The sequence below is a fragment of the Larus michahellis genome, chromosome 1 (assembly GCF_964199755.1).
Source record: "Larus michahellis chromosome 1, bLarMic1.1, whole genome shotgun sequence".
NCBI classification, from domain to species: domain Eukaryota; kingdom Metazoa; phylum Chordata; class Aves; order Charadriiformes; family Laridae; genus Larus; species Larus michahellis.
In genome coordinates this window covers 198643360-198662564 of record NC_133896.1, presented here as the reverse complement: position 1 = coordinate 198662564, position 19205 = coordinate 198643360, and the positions used below count along the sequence as shown (strand labels likewise).

At 44.6% G+C, this 19205-nt stretch overlaps 1 protein-coding gene and 1 long non-coding RNA gene across 7 annotated transcripts in view; one reads left to right on the top strand and one right to left on the bottom strand.

Moving 5' to 3' along the window:
• The window catches only part of KATNAL1 (katanin catalytic subunit A1 like 1), a 44973-nt gene extending 37691 nt beyond the window's left edge, over positions 1-7282 (bottom strand). The window contains exons 1-2 of one of the 6 annotated variants that reach the window (XM_074568297.1): positions 6628-6732; positions 5761-5827 (exon numbers count right to left, since the gene is read on the bottom strand). The gene's annotated coding sequence lies outside the window, so the exon portion shown is untranslated. Of the gene's footprint in view, positions 1-46; positions 276-5760; positions 5828-6627; positions 6759-7048 lie in introns of those variants that run through there. The other 5 variants (XM_074568308.1, XM_074568332.1, XM_074568289.1 and 2 more) reach the window with 5 other exon arrangements.
• Positions 6910-19205, top strand: part of LOC141735485 (uncharacterized) — a 53101-nt gene continuing 40805 nt past the window's right edge. Inside the window, exons 1-2 of the long non-coding RNA XR_012584746.1 lie at positions 6910-7062; positions 11405-11486. This is a non-coding gene — a long non-coding RNA (uncharacterized LOC141735485). The remainder of the gene's footprint in view (positions 7063-11404; positions 11487-19205) is intronic.

Genomic DNA, 19205 nt, shown 5'->3' with positions numbered 1-19205 from the left:
TTAAAACTGCAGGGGGAAACCAAATGAGAGCCTCCCATTTCCCCACCTGGAGTACTGCGTGCAGTTCTGGACCATTTTATGATTTCCTCCAAAAGTTCAAGGGCTTCAGGCCTCATGCTGGTCACACTGAAGTTTAAGCAAGAGATCGATGCCCAGTGTGTCATGCTAGAAAGCTTCTAAACATCAACAGGCACTGAAACCTGGAGCATTCAGGGAGGCTGGCGGATGTACGCATATCATAGAATCACAGAATGGTTTGGGTTGGAAGGGACCTTAAAGCTCATCTAGTTCCAACCCCGCTGCCATGGGCAGGGACACCTCCCACTAGACCAGGTTGCTCAAAGCCCCATCCAACCTGGCCTTGAACACTTCCAGGGATGGAGCATCCACAGCTTCCCTGGGCAACCTGTTCCAGTGCCTCACCACCCTCACAGTAAAGAATTTCTTCCTAACAACTAATCTAAATCTCCCTCTTTCAGTTTAAAACCATTAATCCTCATTGTATCACTGCACTCCCTGATAGAGTCCCTCCCCATCCTACTGAACGGTTGATGCCTCTGAGCTAGACTGACAAAAGCCTCTGGATCTTTCTCTTGGATTCAGGCACTTCAATTTTTATTTATCACCTACCCTAGACACCAAAGCAGGTAATATAGCTTGAGAAGGTGAATATAACGTCACCCATATACCTGAGGCATGTTTGAAACAGCAACTGGAAAGCTCAGCCCTAAAGCAGTGCTCCCCCTGACCCCCAGGCAGTTCTTTGAAGTCCTATTGCAAAAAGACTGGCTATTTTAAACTAACGGCTAAAAAACGATTTAAACAAACTACAAACCTTTTGCGCACCTCAGCGATGGTAACACTAGTTCAGAATAGCCAAAGCAAGTCAAAACAAAGATGGCCAAAATTAAGGAAAAAATATTTTTAGGAAGGAATTCCTTCCTGGATTGTTTTCTGGACAACCCCACTCTTCAGTACCAGGGGTGGGGAGGAAGAGGTAGCTGGAACGAGGTGGGGGCTTATTCACATACGTGCTTATTTTTTATTATCTGTTCTACATTATATTATAGAGTTCATATAACAGTGCAAACATCCAAGGAACCAGAAATACAGAAGTCATAAATAGTGCTTTTGTTGTTTGTTTTTTGTTGTTAGGGGTTTTGTTTAAATATTTGTTTTTCCTACCATATCACAGCCACATCTTTTAAGTAAATACACAGCCAGGGACAACTGTTGTCAGATACATTTAGAGCAACTTACACATTACTTGTGACACCAGCTTTTCATCCTATCATTGCGTGGTTCTTTCCTGCACTAGACCATAACAGCTCCACGGCACGTCAAGATATCCTTGGAGATTCCTTAGTTCACGGATCATTGACAAGAAGAGACATTACAGACATTCATGCCAGCGTAGCTGCCACATATGGGGTCTCAAGCCCACTTGTTAAAAACCCTGCAGCAGCTGGGCTAAAAGGTCACAGGGGATATTAATCTCTACTCTTTGGAGCATAAGCTGAGCTGATCCCTATCTGGGGTGAGAAAAGAATTTTTCTCCCAGAACTAGAGCAACGCACAATTGAGCAAGATCCAAAAGACAGTCTCTATTTTAACATTAAAGCGTTCTGCATACACAGATATATCTGTAGGCAGATACGGTCACTGTGTGAATGGTGGGCAAAGGGGGACAGCTTGTTTAGCACACTATTCAAAACATGCGCGACACCAGTGGGAATGCAGGAATGCGCTACCAGAGGCAATAAACGCCCTCCCTCGTAGATGGGGTCTGTAGCAGGGGTTTTCCTGTTGCTTGATATTGGATGTTCAACCTTGCAAATGCCAAAACAAAAGGCACCTTTGCCATATTTACATGTCTCTTTTATGCCTATGTGTGACACAGATGTCACACATGGGGTGTCCCATTTTCTCCATGGGCACAGAACTCTTGCACAGGATGGATGACACTTATTAAATGAGCAATTATTCTTTTTTGCTTTACTCTCATCATCTCAATAGTCACATCAAGCCTCATTTACTGCCTACTAATCAGACTTTTCTCCAAATCAGTTGTTAATTCCTCACTGATAGGGCTATAATATACCTGTTTTTTTCTGGACGTGTGTCTTTCTCTGACCGGAATTTTACCCAGGCAGACCAAAAATTTTCCACAGCTCCCTGAGATCGCTGGACATATGGTCTCACGTCATAGCAGCTGTGCAGTATTGCTGACTGGGCAGCTCAACATCTGGAAAGGCCTGGACATACACAGATGAAGCCTGGTTGCTAACTCTGGTTCTCATTTTCTGTAAATAAGACATGCAGCACAACGTCGGGCTGCCCAAAATGCAATGCAAGAGACCCAACTAACGTCACAAGGTGGAGAGCCAGGCTGTTAGGCACCATCTTCTGAAACACAGTGCCAAGGTACGACTATACATTTTCCTCTTCTACAAAAGAGAGCCAGGACGGCCCTCTGCTGCTGCACAACCCCAGAACAGGTCGATTGCCACTCAGAGCAAAGCAATGCAGAGAACTCCAGTGTTAAGAGGCTTTGATTTTTTGATTCATCCATTTTCATGTGCACCCATTTCTATGGCCAGAGTCTAAGCAATGAACTGAAGTTGTTTCTTTCTACAATTCTTCTTACTGCTTGGATGCTTTTCCTTACAATTCATCTAAACCCGCTCTTCTTAGTTTAAGACCATATTGTTTTTGTAAGCCGGCTTTGACCAGTTTCAGACAGCTTCTTCTCTCTCGATTTATGTTTTCACTTAAAATAGTAAAGCGATCCTATTTTCCATTTTCCCTTCAAAGTTAAAACTTGTTAAAATAGTTTTATTTTTTTCTCGATTTATGTTTTCACTTAAAATAGTACAACGATCCTAATTTCCATTTTCCCTTCAAAGTTAAAACTTGTTAAAATAGAGGCATCTAGCACTATGACAATACCTTACCTGGAAAAGCATAAACTGCAACAGTAACTGGAACTTTATCAGAAGAAGAAAAAAGCATTTTTCCCTGCATGATATGTGATTCCTGCTAGAAGCCTACAGAAGTCTACTTCTGACTGAAATACAGACTGTATTTCTTCTTCACGTGCTTGATGTATTTTATTTGATTTTTAAGAATAAGCTATTCAAAAATGCAATTATTCAAAAAAATCTAAGTAAGTCTTGCCTGCTTTATTAGAAAGATTATCTCTTTTATTTTGGAGTTGGGTGCTGAACAACTGGTCTTCATTTCTAATAATTAACTGTCCCTGTTCAGAAGCAATCACTGATGCTGCAGACAATTACCAGGCATTACGTTCACATGACAAAAACAACATTTTAACTGATCATTGTCAGATAAAATACAAACAAACAAAAGGCTTGCCAAGTTCCACAGCCAAATCTCTCTTTCCCTGTTAACTTGGCTTTGTTTAAACTTGCAGCTGTGGTCCCATGGACTGGAGTGGAAGCCAATGATCATTACCTCACAGGATCACAACTCCTGTTAAAATATACATATATAAAAATAAGAATGCGGCACAGTTCCAGCAGATTTGGATTTAAATTACATTGAAATGGCTCCTTGAATCAAAGACGAGACGTGTGCTACGCCAGTGCTCTTTTTCTTTTTTTTTTTTTTCCCTTTTGCTGTGCGCATCAGCAGCGACAAGAACCGCTACAACCACTGCAGCAGCACCGGGGGCTGCAGCAGGTAATGTCACTGGAGTGTTCACTCCCCTCGACATGTCACTTCAAAGCAGCACACACACCAGAGAAAGCGCACACACCCACATCGTGATCCAGGAAACCCAGCACCAAGGGATTTTTCAATTAAGTTAACTGCTTTCTGTTAACTGGGTTTTTGGCTTCTTTGCTCTGAAACTCTGTTTTGAAAGAGCAGACGTGGAGTTAATGGGGAAACGCGTATGGAAGTGTGAAGGAGAAGAAGCATGCACACAGCCCTCAAACTATTTCTGTGTGGGATCTTCTGAGAGCTAACTTGGAACAGAGAGTTGAACGTTACTTTACATGCAAGTGAAAAAAAATAATTCTTCAAATGAAGCAGACATTCACCACAAGTTAACAGTAAACACAAATACATAAGAAACCACTAAACAGTTGGTCAGTGTTTTAATTAGAGATACTATACGATTGCACCGAACAGTAGCATCCTGGAGAATGAAACATCCATTTGCAAAGCCTTTGAACTACAATTTTCTGCAGAACAAGACAGGAGAATCGGAGATGGCTCTGCCATTCCTAAAACTGACTGCACAATGTACCCTTCTCCAGAGCACCTGGGGTACCAGCTTCAGGCATATCCATACGGTCACATCACCATTATTCAGGGTAACGAGGTGTTCATCAGCTAGGCTGGGTGACAGAAAGGAAAACAGCTAACAAACACCATGGGACACTTGAGGGAGTGTAGCTCCATACACACACAGCTTGGGCAGCAAGAGGCTTGCTTGCTTCTTCTACATCTTAGCCCGGCTGGGCCCAGGCTGGCTCCACACACCTCTCTCTCCTCTCCAGCACAGTTTCCAGGGCTTCTGGCATTAGCACCGCACCAAACCCAAGCCAGTGTTCAGGTGGCACCAGCCTTGAGGTGACCAGTCCCTCCTCTGAAAGGATGCAGGGCTCAGATACCTGAAGGACTCCACAAAGCGGAACTCATCCCATATCAATAATCCCCTCTCGCCCTTTTTGGAGCCACTTGCTTCCCTGCACATCACGTGTGTAAGCACTTCTGGTGGAACAAACGTGCCACCAAAGTCTCCCAAGGTGGGTCTGTGCAGAGCCAGCACGGGTGCAAAGCATTTATTAGGTCAGGCTCTGTGCCAGGACAGGCAGTTAAACTCTTGCGCCTGGCCCCGCATACAGCATGTCCCCGTCCCCACAGCGCCGCAGCTCGCGAGCCCTGCCAGACCAGAGCCAGCTCCACAAAGGGTCCGTTCTGCTGCTGCTACATTCCTCACGCAGCCAATCTGCAACCCAGATAAACTCACTGTGAATAATTGCAGGTTTAATGGAGTCACACATGTGTTTATAACCCTGACTCATAAGGTCAGAATTCAGGCCTGGATGCTTTTCCACCTCTTGAATTCCCCTCTGAATTTCAAAGAATTGGCTCTTTAGGACTGTGAATGTGTATTTTTTTTAATTGGAAGTTTGCTTTTTAAAATTGTTCTAAAGAATAGTATATATGCTTTAAAATATACATTTATATGCATATTGCTGTTAGTACTACAGACATCAAGTCTTCAGATTTCTCAGCTTGTCCACAGAAGAAGCAGCTTTTTTTTTCACAATTATTTACACAGCAAACCAGATAAAGGCCTACTGTTGTTTCCTTGTCTTCCATTTACTTTTTTAACTATCTTGAGACACTGATCCACTCAGGGCAGGATCCATTCCTCTCTGTTACCTGCTCAAAAGCCCAAGCTTCCAAGAGCAAAGCACCCTGGAAGCATGCTGCAGCAGCGATGTTCGTTTCTGCTGTCTGTTAAGTACCAGGAGCTGCACAAAGCCTAAGCCTGCCTAGGATATGTCTGATGTGGCAGGGTAAAACAAAGAAAAGGAAAAAAAAAAGCCATCTTCAGCTGCAATAAAAATCAAACACCCATTGGAAAGAAACCCATCTCTGTGACATTCAAAACTGTATTAGGAATAGATATTTAATGTGCACATACAAGGGAATACTACTGTAATGATGCTTGTCAGATACAGATTTTCAGGAAGAAAAAATAACTCCCTCTAATATACTAACCATAAATATGTATATTTTATATATGATCTGGAGCAGGTACTGCAGTTTTACTCCCCGCCTATGCCTACTGCAGAATATAAGATAAAGGTTAACACTGGAACTGTCATCAGAGGAAATGAACAGGGAAAAGAGACAAATGCCAATGCTGCCATCGTGAAAGAAATGTGGGCAAAATAGAAATGAAGCAGAATTATTTCTAAAAAAGTAACACTGTGTCTGTTTATGTAAAGATCACCTAGCGCAACCAGCTCAACAGAGCCTAAGCGTGGCAGGACACATGAAACTGCAAACTATAAAGTAAACCGGCTGGGGGAAACTCTCCGGGGCCACTGGCTCCTGGCTCTCTTTGACCGCTGCCTCCTCCGCATCCATTTACCCAGCCTCCAAGCTACTCTGCCTCCTCCATAGCCCTCCCCTTCCATCTGCTCAGCCCCTCCTCCTCCAGCAGATCTGTCCCCCTCCATCCATCTGCCTGCGTTCCCATGTGCCCCTTTTCCTCGCATTCATTCTTTCCTCAGCCTCCGGCAGAGTCCTCCATTGCATCCCCAAGCCACCCGATGCATCAACCCCCCGCGACCCACCTCCCAGCTGCATCCCCCCCGTCCGGGTTTCTCCCCTGCATTCCCTCATCCTGCACCAGGCCTCCCCTCCTGCAGCCATCTACCCCCCCCTCTCCGGGCCCAGCCTGCCGCATACCCCTCCCTGGCTGCCACTGCCCTCTCCTCGCATCGCACCCCGCCCCTGCTCCGCCATACTCCTCCTCCCGCGCCCCCCGCGCCCCCCCCCCCCCGCTCCCCTTCCACGCAGCCCCTCCCTCCAGCGGTGAAGGAGCACCCGTGACCCCCGTCCACGGCGCTCCGGCCCCACCATCCCCTCAGAGGTGGCACCAGAGAGACGAGTCGCCTCAACACCCTCACTCAGAACGAGCCTCCCCCTCCTCACAACGGTCTCCTCTGCGGGGACACAGCCGCAGCACCCATGTCCTTCCCACCCCACCCCAGCCGAGCGCGCTGGGGTTTGTAGTTTCCCCCCTGCCGCCTCTCCCCTCAGCGCCCGGCGACGGCGGGGGCCTCGGGACTACACTTCCCAGCAGCCTCGGCGGCGGAGGGGGGCGCTGCCCTCCGCCAGCCTCTCCCGCCGCTACTCCCCCCCTTCCAACCCACCCCCCCGCCACCTCCCTCAGCGCGGCGGGACGGGCAGCGGCGCCGCGGCGGGAGGGCCGAGGTCCGAGCCGCCCGCCCCGGGCAGCGCCGTGAGGGGCCGCCCCGTAGCCGTGCCCTGCCGTTACCTGGGAGAGACGGGGTGCGTGTCCGCGGACGGGAGCGGCGCGGGGAGGGGAGGGGGCGGGAGGGGGGGGGGCGCAGCCCTTCTGCTCTGTCAGATCGGGAGGAGGGGGGGGTGCGCGCGCGCGGCGGCGACGGGCGGTTGCCATGGCGGCGGCGGCGGCGGCGGGGAGGGGACGTCGCGGCATCCCGCTACCCCGCCCCCAGGCCGCCGGGGCCCCGGGCGGTGCCGGGCCCGCTGCGGGGCGGGCGGGCTCCGGCCTCTCTCTGCAGCGTCCTGACGGGAATGGGGCGGGGGGGGGGGGGGGAAAGGGGGGGAAAAGGGTGGGGTTTTCCCGACGAGCTCCACACAAAAGGAAAAGCCCACTGCACCGACGGCATGCCTGCCCGCCCCGCCGCGGCCGAGGCTGCGTTTTGGCAGCCCCTGGAAGGTGTGCGTGTTGAGGCATCCTGGCGGGAGGCAGGCGGGGGAGGGCCTCTCCTTGTCGGCCCGCTGCGGCGGGAGCCGCAATGGTGCGGTCCGTGGTGAGGGAGGAGGGTGTCGGTGCGGGAGCAAAACGCCGCGGCGTCCCGGCTGGCTGCTGGGCCACCGCCGTGCGCTCTGCGCTCGCTCTGTCGTCGGGTTTTGGGGGACGAGCACGCTTAGAATACAAACCTCGACTGCTTCCACTTCACTGGGGAAAGGGAAAATGCGCGTTTGTCCTCTATAGGCATGCGGAAGGGGACTCGGCACCATCTTTGCTAGCGGGTTTCGTTGCTTTCATGTAACAGTAAAGGAACGGATTTGGGGATTTTGCCTCTTCCTTGGACCAAAGTGATGCCTGGTGATCACGGGCAGCCTCACAGGATGGCACCACCCAGTTTGTATCCTCTGCTGAGGGTGGATGTTACCTAGCATTTCTGAAAGGTGACTCTTAATATATAACACCCTGGTCCCTGCGAGGGGAGCAATGTGGTTATAAACCTTTCCAAAGATGTCATTTCACAGTTAATGCAAGGCAGCCTATGTCTGTATTGACACCAAAAGGGGCAGTCCTGCCTCTCTCTGATGATGACTATGCTTTTCTGTTTGTTCTTTACATGGCAATAATGCTTATGTTGCCATCTGGCAAGGCAAGCCTGGTATCTGATCCGGTGGAAAGCCAGTTATGCCCCTCCAAAAAAATTACCAGAGTTCAGCTGGATCAAGTTCCTGAACTAGGAGACCCATGCTAGAGGAAGGAGAGGAGACACGGAGGCTGGAGCAGCCCATTGACATCCCATCAGATCTGAGCTGCGTTTCTGCGTGCAGCTGCACCACTGCAGCGAGTCCTTACTGCTGGAGCTGCCTCGTGACGGCTCTGAGAGTGTCCCACTGATGATGTGATGGAGTGATCTTGTGTTCACTCCCAATAATGACACGGGGTTTCTCTGGAAAATGTCAATTGTAGTCACCGTAAGGTAGCAGCATGAGGCTGTATCTCACAATAAGGCCCTCAGAAATGTTAACTGACACAACTGAAAAAGCGGGGATTGAAACTAAAAGCTCAGTATGCCTCTTAAACAATACAGCATGTGTGACTGTGTCACTCGTATATCTACAGATCTTGCTTCCCTCAAAATCATGTGGAGATTCTTATGCCTTTGTGAGTATTTTAGAACTGGGGCCAAAACCGTGATGAATTCATAACAGCTGCAACTCTGGCTTCCCCTTTTTCCAGATTTCTTCGAACTTGCCTGCCCATTACATCAATTCCTGCTGGTTTTTCACATACCCAAAAGCATAGATGCTGTGCAGACCCTACAGAGCTCAATGCTTCTTGGGCAGAGCAGATCATAAGCAGCCTCCTCCCAGCACTGCCATAATATCCCTTCCTACAAGACTATATACCTCTTATCACATTAGGCAACACATTAACTGCTTTGTCTGGGTATCATATCCCCCAGGTAGGAAATTGTGACACGGAGAAGGTCTGTTATTTAGTCATAATCTCCATTTGTTTGGTTTGGTATTTTTTTCCCTATCCTTTTTTTTTCAGTAATGCTTGAGTTGAGTGTGGCTGCTTCCTAGTGGCAGAGTCCTGGTTTGAGCGACACAGGATTAATTTCTCTTTCAGTAATTTTACTTTTCAGTAATGTCTCTTCTAATGCTTGGGAAAGCTGCACTTTTAAATGATTCTAATGTCTGAACTTGTGAAAATACTTTATAGCCAGCTATGGTATGCGGGTTTTGAGGTCTCAGTGTTTTCAAGCTCTCCAGGTGCAGGGACGAGTAGGGGCGAGAGCCGGGCGCTTGACCCAAGGTGGCCAACAGGGTTATTTCATACCATGAACATCACATTCAATATAAATTAGAAACTTTACTGAGGAGTTCTCTCTTCCTTGATGGCTGCGATCCTGAGAACTTCTTGCCCCGGTGCTGGAACCCTGAGCCCTTCCCTTGCTCCTGAAGCCATGGCCAAAGCACTCGCAGTGTCCAACATTTGCTGTCCACTGCCAGGAGTGCACAGCTTCTTCCTGATAGAATTGGCTGAGTATAATCCTTGTATATTTTATATTGGTATTGGGATCAATATTGGTTCTTTAGTATTATTAATGTTAATTATCTAGTGTTATTCTATTAAATCTGTTTATATTTCAACCTTCAGGTTTCCTTGTTTTTCCCCGATTCTCCTTCTTAGGTGGGGAGGGGTCATGAGGTGATAGAATAATTGTCTAAACGACAATAAATTGTTGTGGGATCCTCAAACCATAACAGGTACCCAATACTACTGCTGACCTCCCTTTGAAAAGTAGTTGCTCAACAGTACCAGTAGCAATACCAGTGTCACCCTAGTTGGACCCCTCAGAGGGAAAGTTTGGTAAGCATTGGTCTACACAGTGTGCCGAGATCCGCTAAGTGCCTGGGTCGGCAGGAAGAGAACCACATCTCCAGGTTCCTAGCACTGAACACTGCGTACATGTAAGGATCGTAGGATAATTCAAGTTGGAAGGAGCCTCAGGAGGTCATCTAGTCCAGCGAGACAACCAGAAGTTCATAAACTTGTTAACAAGGCAAGAGAATGGTAGCCGTGAGTGTGAAGTTTCATAGCCTTTCCTATGCCACAGTCAGACAAACTCCAGCAGATCTGGCTGGTGTGATGCAAAAAAATACTGCTTCCCCGACCATTCATTCTGTCTCCTTACCGAAGGTTCCTGCCTCCACAGCAGTCACTGGATTGGAAAACACTAATCCATTTTAATACAAAATACAACATTAAAGTCATCTTTATCATCAGTTTAAGCTAATTTGCTGGACCTTGTATTGAAGCAGCTGGGACTAATGCATGTGTTTCATTCCGCCACCTGCTGTGAGGCAGTATTCTCAGGCAAAAAGAAGGTAAGAAATTGCTGGGAGGAGGTGTGACGCTTTAGGCCACCAAAACTTGTTGCTACTATGAGTATATATATTTTCACGGCTTACATCTTTTTATTTTCTGATAGAAGCTATAAAGCTAGCAGTTATGGATAAGACATGATGTTGGTGGGTGTCAGCGGCTGTGGTTAGGCGGGCTCCAGCTGTGTTGGTGGAGGAGAGCATTACTCACAGCCAGACCCCAGAGACTTATGCCCCTTTCCAGCGATCTGCAAATCTGCCAGCAGAGCTGATTGTGTGCCCTCTCTCTCTGATTTATTCTAGTGAGTTCAATCAGAAGCTGATATAAATTAATGTAACTCTTTTGCCGTGAATATTTGATTTGGTTCAAAAGTGTCTCTTCAGCTAGAGTAATTGCAGACGCTATCAGATAAGTTTAAAGCTATCCACTTTTAGGGTCTGTGTCAGATTAACAAAACTGGTTTCTGAATTGATTTGGTTATCATTACATAAATTCCATAGACTGTGTCTAACTCAGATGGCTAGCACAGCCTTTTAGCAAAAAGTAGCAGCGAGCTTCATTTGTAACCTCCTCCCACATACAAAGTTCTGCAGGAGAAGGTTGAAAACACACGAGTTGCCTATGAATTATGAACTGCCCTTTGCTTTTGTCTTCGCTTCCCCTCTCAATTATATTTAACTAGACTACAGGAATTATTGTGCCTTCATAATAATCTTTAATGCTCACATGCAAACATAACTCTTTACCGAAGGTCTTAACAGGCTACATTCAAAAATGCTGTAATAACGGAAGGTGAAAAACAATAGGGAAGCAACAGGGAAAAGAAGGTGCATGTTGCATATTCATGGGCATTAACCTTCCAAGGGAAGTTATGCACAACTCAATAAAGGCATCAGTAGACACACTCTGTTAGTTTTCATACACACATAGTAATTGTTCTTCTGCTTAGGTATTTTTATGGTATGGTATTTACCAGTATGACACATCCACCAAATTTTCTCCTAGGAAAGAACCTCGGAATCTGAACCTTGAGAAATTGTGATGGAGTGGCAACACAGAAGGATTTAGTCAACATCTTTCACACAAGGTACATCTCAAAATGCTGTGAAATGTTAACAGAGAACAGTTTAAGGGAATGTAGTTGATTTTCAAGTGAGATTTCGGTTAAGACAGAAAGTGAACGTAGGAATGGACATGGGAGTTTGTATTTATCTGGTCAAATGTAGACATCTGTCTTGTAGATATTTGCCTCTGAGTTAGCTTTCCTCTAATTTTTTTCATGGTAGAGAGAGAGAGAGGTACTTCAGGAATACAATTCTCACTTTGACCAAGGTGAACTGCGCCCTGAAGATTTTTAATTTTTTCCAGTTTTATCAGCATAAATATAAGCATTTGCACTGTAGATGCCCAAAGGTAAGCAACAGGAGTCCCACCTATTGTGTTTGTTGCATCGTTAGAGCAGTAGAAAGAGAAAGCTGTTATGGCAGTTATGACTAGATGGATTAAAATGATGAAGAACAAGCCAATGCCAGATTAACGGAAAATACAGGTAGAAAAGAAGACAGACCTTTGAGATAGGTTGAAGCAAGCCCACAGTAGGTTGAAGAAACCAGTTCTTCTGCTTTGTGTCTTTAGACAGAAATTAGAAGAATTAACAGGAGCTAGGATATTGTGTTTCTTTTCTGTGTATACTTAACATGCAGAAGCATTTTGCCTGTGTTGGAGCATTACTCTGGAGAACGAATAAGAAAGTAGCTTACAGTAGTCAAAACAGAGAGAGAGGAAGACTTGGACAGAAACCGCAGAGAAAGCAGAGTCAGGCCCAGGGAGCTGCGTGTCAGCAACTGTTAAGTGAAAGCTGGGACAGGGGAAGGAAAGTTTATTCATATCATCCTATTCCTGCAGCAGACCACCAGACAGTATCAAGTGACTAAATTCCCTTAATCTGTCGGCTAGACTTGACAACTAACAAGAAATCTCCTGCGATGCACAATTAAAAAAGAAACGTTTGGCAGTATAACTCTTTCATGGTAGGGCGTGAATTTTAGGCTGGCTTGCTAAAGGTGCAACACTTCTGGAGTTGCACCCTGTCCCGCTGCAGTAAGTTTGAACCTCATTGCCCAATTTCAACGACATTTGCAAAAGGGTGGAGGTCTTAGTGGTAACTTGAGTTCCGTTTAGTTTCGTAGTAAGTAGCATGGTAGAAAGGATGGGCTCAGCTGGTGCCCCCACTGAGCACAAGGTAAGCAGAACTTTGCTGTTAAAGATGTCATCTGGCAACAAGATGCCCAGTCTGCATGCATAAAATGACCGACAGCTCCACGTTTAGTGCTACTTGCAGCACCTCCTTCTGTGCACAGTTGCAATACCATGTATGACCCACAGGCAGCTGTTTTATTGAAGTGATGAGGGATAAGTGGAGATGGACACAAAAACATGGGATCCTAGGCTTTGATAGTTTGAACCAAACAGTTACATCACTTGAGCCTGTTAACTCAGGCAGAGCCATTCATTTTAAGTCCTGATAGTATATATATTATTCTCCTTCCCCTGTAGATGTTTCTCTGACTTGAAAGTGGCAGTTTCAAATAAGGGAGATGTTGGGCAGCTTTTAGCACACAGTGTTTGGATGCCCAAACCACCAGAATAAACAAAGCACAGTCTGATACATATTAATGGTTTGCCCAGCATTTTTGATTTCTTAGGCATGTTAGTTCCAGTTCTGCAGTTAGAACGTATTAGAAGGTGAAATCCAGTCCTGTAAACACATTCATCCGGAAGAGAAGGTAGCTACATTTAAAGAGAGTTCTTTAAGGTATCAGTAATCCTTTCTAGGACTGTCTCAAATAGTCCTTTGAATAGTGTTGTGATCAATGGCAGTGAAGGTGGTTGTGTTGGAGAAGGATGCACTGAAAATTGGTGTTCTGGTGTCTGCCTAAGTGTAGAGATTCTGTGGGGCAGGAGGTAAGCACACCAGAGGCCATGTATCTGCATCGGAAGAACAACTTGTGTAGTTTATTGGTAACTTCTTAAACTCCCATCACTGAATGTGTAAAATGTTCTGAGTAGGTAGGACCAATGTAGTAAATGGCAAGATGTAATTACCGATTAAAGTTTAGCCAAAGTTCCTAACTGAAAACTTTAAAAGAAGTGTTTAAGGAAAGCAAGAAAATTAAATAAGATATACTGATCATTGTGAAGAATCTCTTTTCCCTTTCTGCTCCTCTTAATCTGATTACCATAAGGAACATGCAGTGGTTTCCATGTGAACAACTTAATCTGGTTCATATTTTGAGACTAAAATTGGGAATCTTTTTTTAACTTCAAAATTTGGACTGTATTTGGACGATGTGTGTTTTGTTAATTTTCATTTATCTAATAAATGAGAAACATGATTGTTGGTAGAGGGTCAGTGGCACAAAGACCAGTATCTCATAAAAGAACAGACATTGGTATCACAGCTTTGGTTAAAAATATTTTAAATTACTATAACATCCCGTTCACATTCTCGGGGGGAATATTCACTGCCTACGTTTAAACATCTAACTTACATGCCTAAATTAGGAGGCTTGTCTCCCTAGATGCCTTACATAGTTGAAGGAGTGAGAGAGGCTCCTCCAGAGAGCAGTTCAGACTATGTTAGTTAGGCGTCTGCTCTGAATTATCATCTGGAGGAGCCTCTTCAACTTTGAATGCTGTTCTGTGCTATTCTTTGCATCTTTTCCTTGGCAACAAAACTGACTTAACTGGTCTCCACCCCCCAACACTTGTTCTTGCCCTCTGCTTTTGCGTACCACTCTGTCGCTTGAGCTGGTACAGCTGTTGGTGTGGCGGCACCGTCAACTAGGTTGGTGAAATCATCTGGGTTAAAAGGAACCCTGAGAAAGAAGGTGTTACTGTTAACCTAAGTCATGTCTCTGACCTGGTTTGTTGCATGACCTTGAAAACAGTTAAACCTGCATAGCTGAGGAAGTGTTGAGCTTTAGCAAGAGACAGAAATGAGTTGTTGAACTCAAGGACCTCTTTGCTAAGTGTGCCACCAAGAAAGATACGTCAAATTTGGGATGTAAGTTAAGGAGACTGAGTCCTGTATCTAAGCATTGTTCTGTTCCAAGTACATGGTTTTTATACCATTACAGTTTCACAAATATCACTGAAGTTTTTTATGGTTTGCGTCACTGTAAGAAAGAGATAATCTAGCCTTATATCTCTATTAGCCATGTAAAAATGGTCATAATTTAAACAAAATAACTTACAGGATTTACAAACATACCATGTAAACATATGCTGCACTTTATAAATAAACCAAAAAGCAATGGCAATCAAGTTTGATTAGCTCAAGAAGTTCCCTACCAAGAGCTGCAGAGCCTGCGGGAATAGTGTTGAAAGACTAACATGGGTTTGAAGGAGCCAAATAGAATGGGTTTGGACTTACTGCTGTTTGGGGGGAATCCCGAGAGTGAACTACCAGAGATCGATGCCTAAACAGGTCCCCAGGAGAGAGCTAACAAGCACAGGGGACAGCTGGGTGCTCAGGCTTGTTCCTTTGACCTCAGCATAGGACAGAGTGTAGACGTGTCTTAAGTGCCCAGTTGTAGTCCTGTGGTGGAATGAGTACAACAGAAACACACAGGTTCATACAGATTGTTTGAGTACTTACATTAATTGTATACAGGCTTTGAAAACCGAAGTGGTTAATACCATATATCAGAAGCACTTTAGTGTTCCATACGTACTGCTAAAATAAAGCCGCTTACATTCCTAGTTAGTAGCTCTACCTGCAACTCAGCAGAGCTTTGGCTGGCTCTTAGATCTAAAAATAAAATTCTCCTTCCTGAGATACCATACACTTCAGTGATATTCTCGGTAGGAATGGCATGCAAAAGTGGAATAGATGATATTAATTGTTGTGTAGAAGCTTTCCATCCATTGCATAGGAGACTCTCATTACATTCTTCATTGCACCATATGGCATCTAAGTATAATGTGATAAAATTACTAATACAGGGCAATAAATAACATTATGATTATGTGTTATAGGTGCCACCTCATACGTGCACAAGTAATTATAGTTGGAATGAATAATGGAGATTTGAGTGTTATATATTAGAGGAATATATTAGAAAGGACACAGTTTGTCATTAAGGATGGGAGTTGTCTCATCTGACTTCACGAATTCAATAAGTAGATGTCCACACCAAGCCAGTCATCTGTGACTGTATCTGTGATCAGTGGAGAGGAAGAGGCACTTCAGAAGATAAATGGCACCCCCCCCGGTCTTAGACAAATATTTTCAGAGGAATGCATCTCAAAATCTCAAACAAACAAAATCTTCAGCAACATCTTACAGGGGAAAAAAAGAGAATACATCCAGAAAAACCTGGTCACGTACTATAACCTTTCTCAAATTAATTTCCAAGTTTATTCTCTGCTTCAGCGGGCAATCACCAGTAGTGAAACTTTTGATTATGTTTATTTAAGCCATTTTTGACACATTCCAGTGATGAAAGTTTCACCATTTCTCTAGGCAGTCTATACCAATGCTTAATTTTCCTTAATCCTGGACAGTTGTCTAGTGGTTTAATGTAAATCTCCTTTGCTGCAATTTATCCCCATTGCTTGTTCTGATAGACACAAACAACAGTTTATTTTATCCTTCTGTGCAACTACTTTATACATATTTAAAGATACCCCCCCACCGCCAAGTTTTCTCTGTTCTTGACATCATTATATCTTGACACGGAACTGAAGTGCTAGTAAAGTGATACTAGTAGGATTTATGTACAGTTAAACCTTTTGGACAAAGCGTAAGTGGTAAGTGGAGTCTGTCACTCCTGGCTAACTTGGAGTTCTGTCCTTCCTGATTCAGTCAGGGGGAGGAGGGGGTTGAGTGTTTGGTTGTTTCTGTCCCTCTTTTAGGGACACTAAGTGGTTCACAGCTTTCGAAGGCATGATGCCTACACTCAGTTGTGAAAATGTGGGGACTTGTTAGGCAGTGTTTACAAGTGTAATATAGTTTTTGACTCATGTCTGCCTTTTTTCTTTTCACTTGCTGTTTTCACGGGGCTTCCATGCTTTCTAATTTCTTTACAGTGATACCTTCGTAATTTCCACAAAGCATTACACAGAAATCCAGCCATTTTGTTTCTGTGCACTGAAATATGCTTAAGGATCTTGTGAGTTACCCTTACCACAGAACATTTCACAGAACTATACATTATACCACAAAATTATTCTTAACATTTTAATTTAAAACATATTTTTCTTTAGATTAGTTCATAAAGAGAGAGGAAGGAAGATATTTAGCTCCAGACAGCACAGCAATAGAAATCAGTTATTTCTGTACAGTATCTTCCCTTTGAAATATCACTAAATGATTTCCAGAGAGAGGAAGAATGTAATTTAATGATCCCTTGCACAGCTCGAACACCTTTCATCAGAGCATCTCAAAGCATTTCAGACAAGCCTGAAAGCTTGTCTGTTTTTCCCCAACTGTATCAGTTGGCCTAATAAAAGATATTATGTCTTCTTACACACCTTGTATTGTTTAGCACTCAAAGCGTTATCATACTTGTTTTACAGATAACTAAAAAGGGCAGAAAGAATCCACGTAGTTTTATTTCAAACAATGAATCTAAGATGAACTCTGTGGGGTCCCGTTTTCACTGAGTCTCCAGGACTCGCAGAATCCATGTTCTCAGATTACAGGCAGGCGTGTGGAGCAAAGTCGTCGTCCCACTGACATCAGTGGCAAAATTCGCATTGATCTGAATGAGGCTGAAATTGCGTCCTAGCTTTCCTAACTGCTGCCTGCCAAAATCGACTTCAGACCTGCGCATCCTTCCTGCCTTATGCATCACCATCGTAAATGAAGGTTCTGCGGTCCACGCCGCGTCTGCTGTTACGTTCTCAAGAAGTGATTGAGATAAATCTAAATGAGGAATGAGAGACCCCGGCAGCAGGAGGGGCCTCTGCACAGTGAGTGTAGGGTGTGTGGCTAACAGTCTCCTTGCAGTTACTGCAGATGGATCCATCTGCCTGTTATGTACACACTCTGTGCTGACGAAAGGGGCTGTACGAAGAGCTGCTTAAATCGGCTCGCCCTGACGTGGATGTGTGCTGTCCTTACCCACGAGTGTCCCAGGTTGCAGGTGTGCTTCCAACACCACCGCAAGGACTGTGTCAGGTCTCTGCTATCATGTCTGACCTTTTCTAATTAAAGGAGAGTCCAACCGTTCTGAGAAAATCTAGAGATCTCTTCCAGCTCCATTTTTGCCTAATTAGGACTGTGGATTTGGGCACACAGCACCCAATACACCCAAAGCAAGTGTTGTCTTAAGGAACTAAGAGTCTTAAAAAATGATCAATAAGTCTTTCTACTACAATGTCTGTGGAGTATACACTATCATCAGAATCCATATTTTACAACAGAAATATAAGCATTTTAAAATACAGATTAAAAAAAGGAACATGAAGGCAGAAAATGCTTTCGTATGCAGTGTACGGATGTCATCTTCTGCTATTAAGGATACCTGAATATAGTCCTGGTGAGAAAAAGAGGATTTGTACTGTCTCACTCCCTATATTGTCTATTTGTCTCTTGCTACAGGGGTCTTCTCGAGCTTGATGGAGGTGTGGCCACCCAGTCTTAGTATATTCTTGATGATTTTCTAGCAAAATGCTCACTGAATCCTCTGGCTGTTGTGCTAGACTGAGAACAGAAAGCTCTGGCTCATCTGGCATTTGTTATCTACAGCTGCCTTTCCTCTTTCATAGGTATTTCAGGTTATGGATAAGCTAGAGGAAAAAAGAGAGTTTTTCATACTGCCAGTTTCCATTTGAAGGTAAAGAAAACCAAAGAGCTGAGGTCAGAGAGTAACTCCTAGGCTCACAGAAACGTTTTCTTGTCTTTTTGGCTGAATTAAATGTTGGTCTTTCTATTACATGTTGTATTATGAGCTGCTTGCAAATCTTTATATCTGATCATTCTCTCATAGTGTTGGAAAACAATATGTGGGAGTTTCTTTCCATACTAGATCCTTGTGGGTTACTTGCTAGTAAACTAATTTTACATGACTCAGATTTAAATAATAAAAAGGCTTAACTCCAGTCTGAGAAGAGTTTATTGTCCACAACTGTAGCCTAGAGACAAACTCCAGCACCTTTGGGACTCAGCTGAGGCAGCAATTAGGCAGCATTTTATTGTGATGCAGTGAGTGCGCAAAAGATGAAGCTGGACTACTCTCAAGAGCTTAGAAACAAAATTGGCTTCCTGGAGAGAGAACATAAGAAATCTGGCAACCTAAAAATATTTAAAGAGCTTAGGGCTCCCAGGGGAGAATTTCAAACTATTGAAGTAGAAAAGACTGAGCATTTGCTAAGATTGAAAAAAAAAAAGGGGGAGGGGGTTACATGAAAAACGACAACGTGTACAGATTCTTTTTTTTACTGTAGCATGTTTCAAAAGGGAAAATATAATAAACCTGAAATCAATCAGTAGCACAGACTTCAATGCAGCGTTCCAAATCAAACAGCCCTGGCTTGAAAACAGGAGTCAAAAGAGATCTTTTTTTTTCATTTCAGAATTATAAGGGATTGAGGCCAAGAAACCATTAAATGAGGTGAAAGGTCTAGGCTAGAGGGCATCTTGAGCAAGTCTAATGAAGTCATGGTTGCTTCAGCGGCCACGTTCCCAAAGGGTTTTGCTGTCTGTCACTGCGTCTCTCTGTTCCCCCTCTGAATCTGGCTCCCTGGCCTCTGCGGTTACGTGCCAGAGCGTGCCCCACCAGGCGCCCTACGAAGCCCT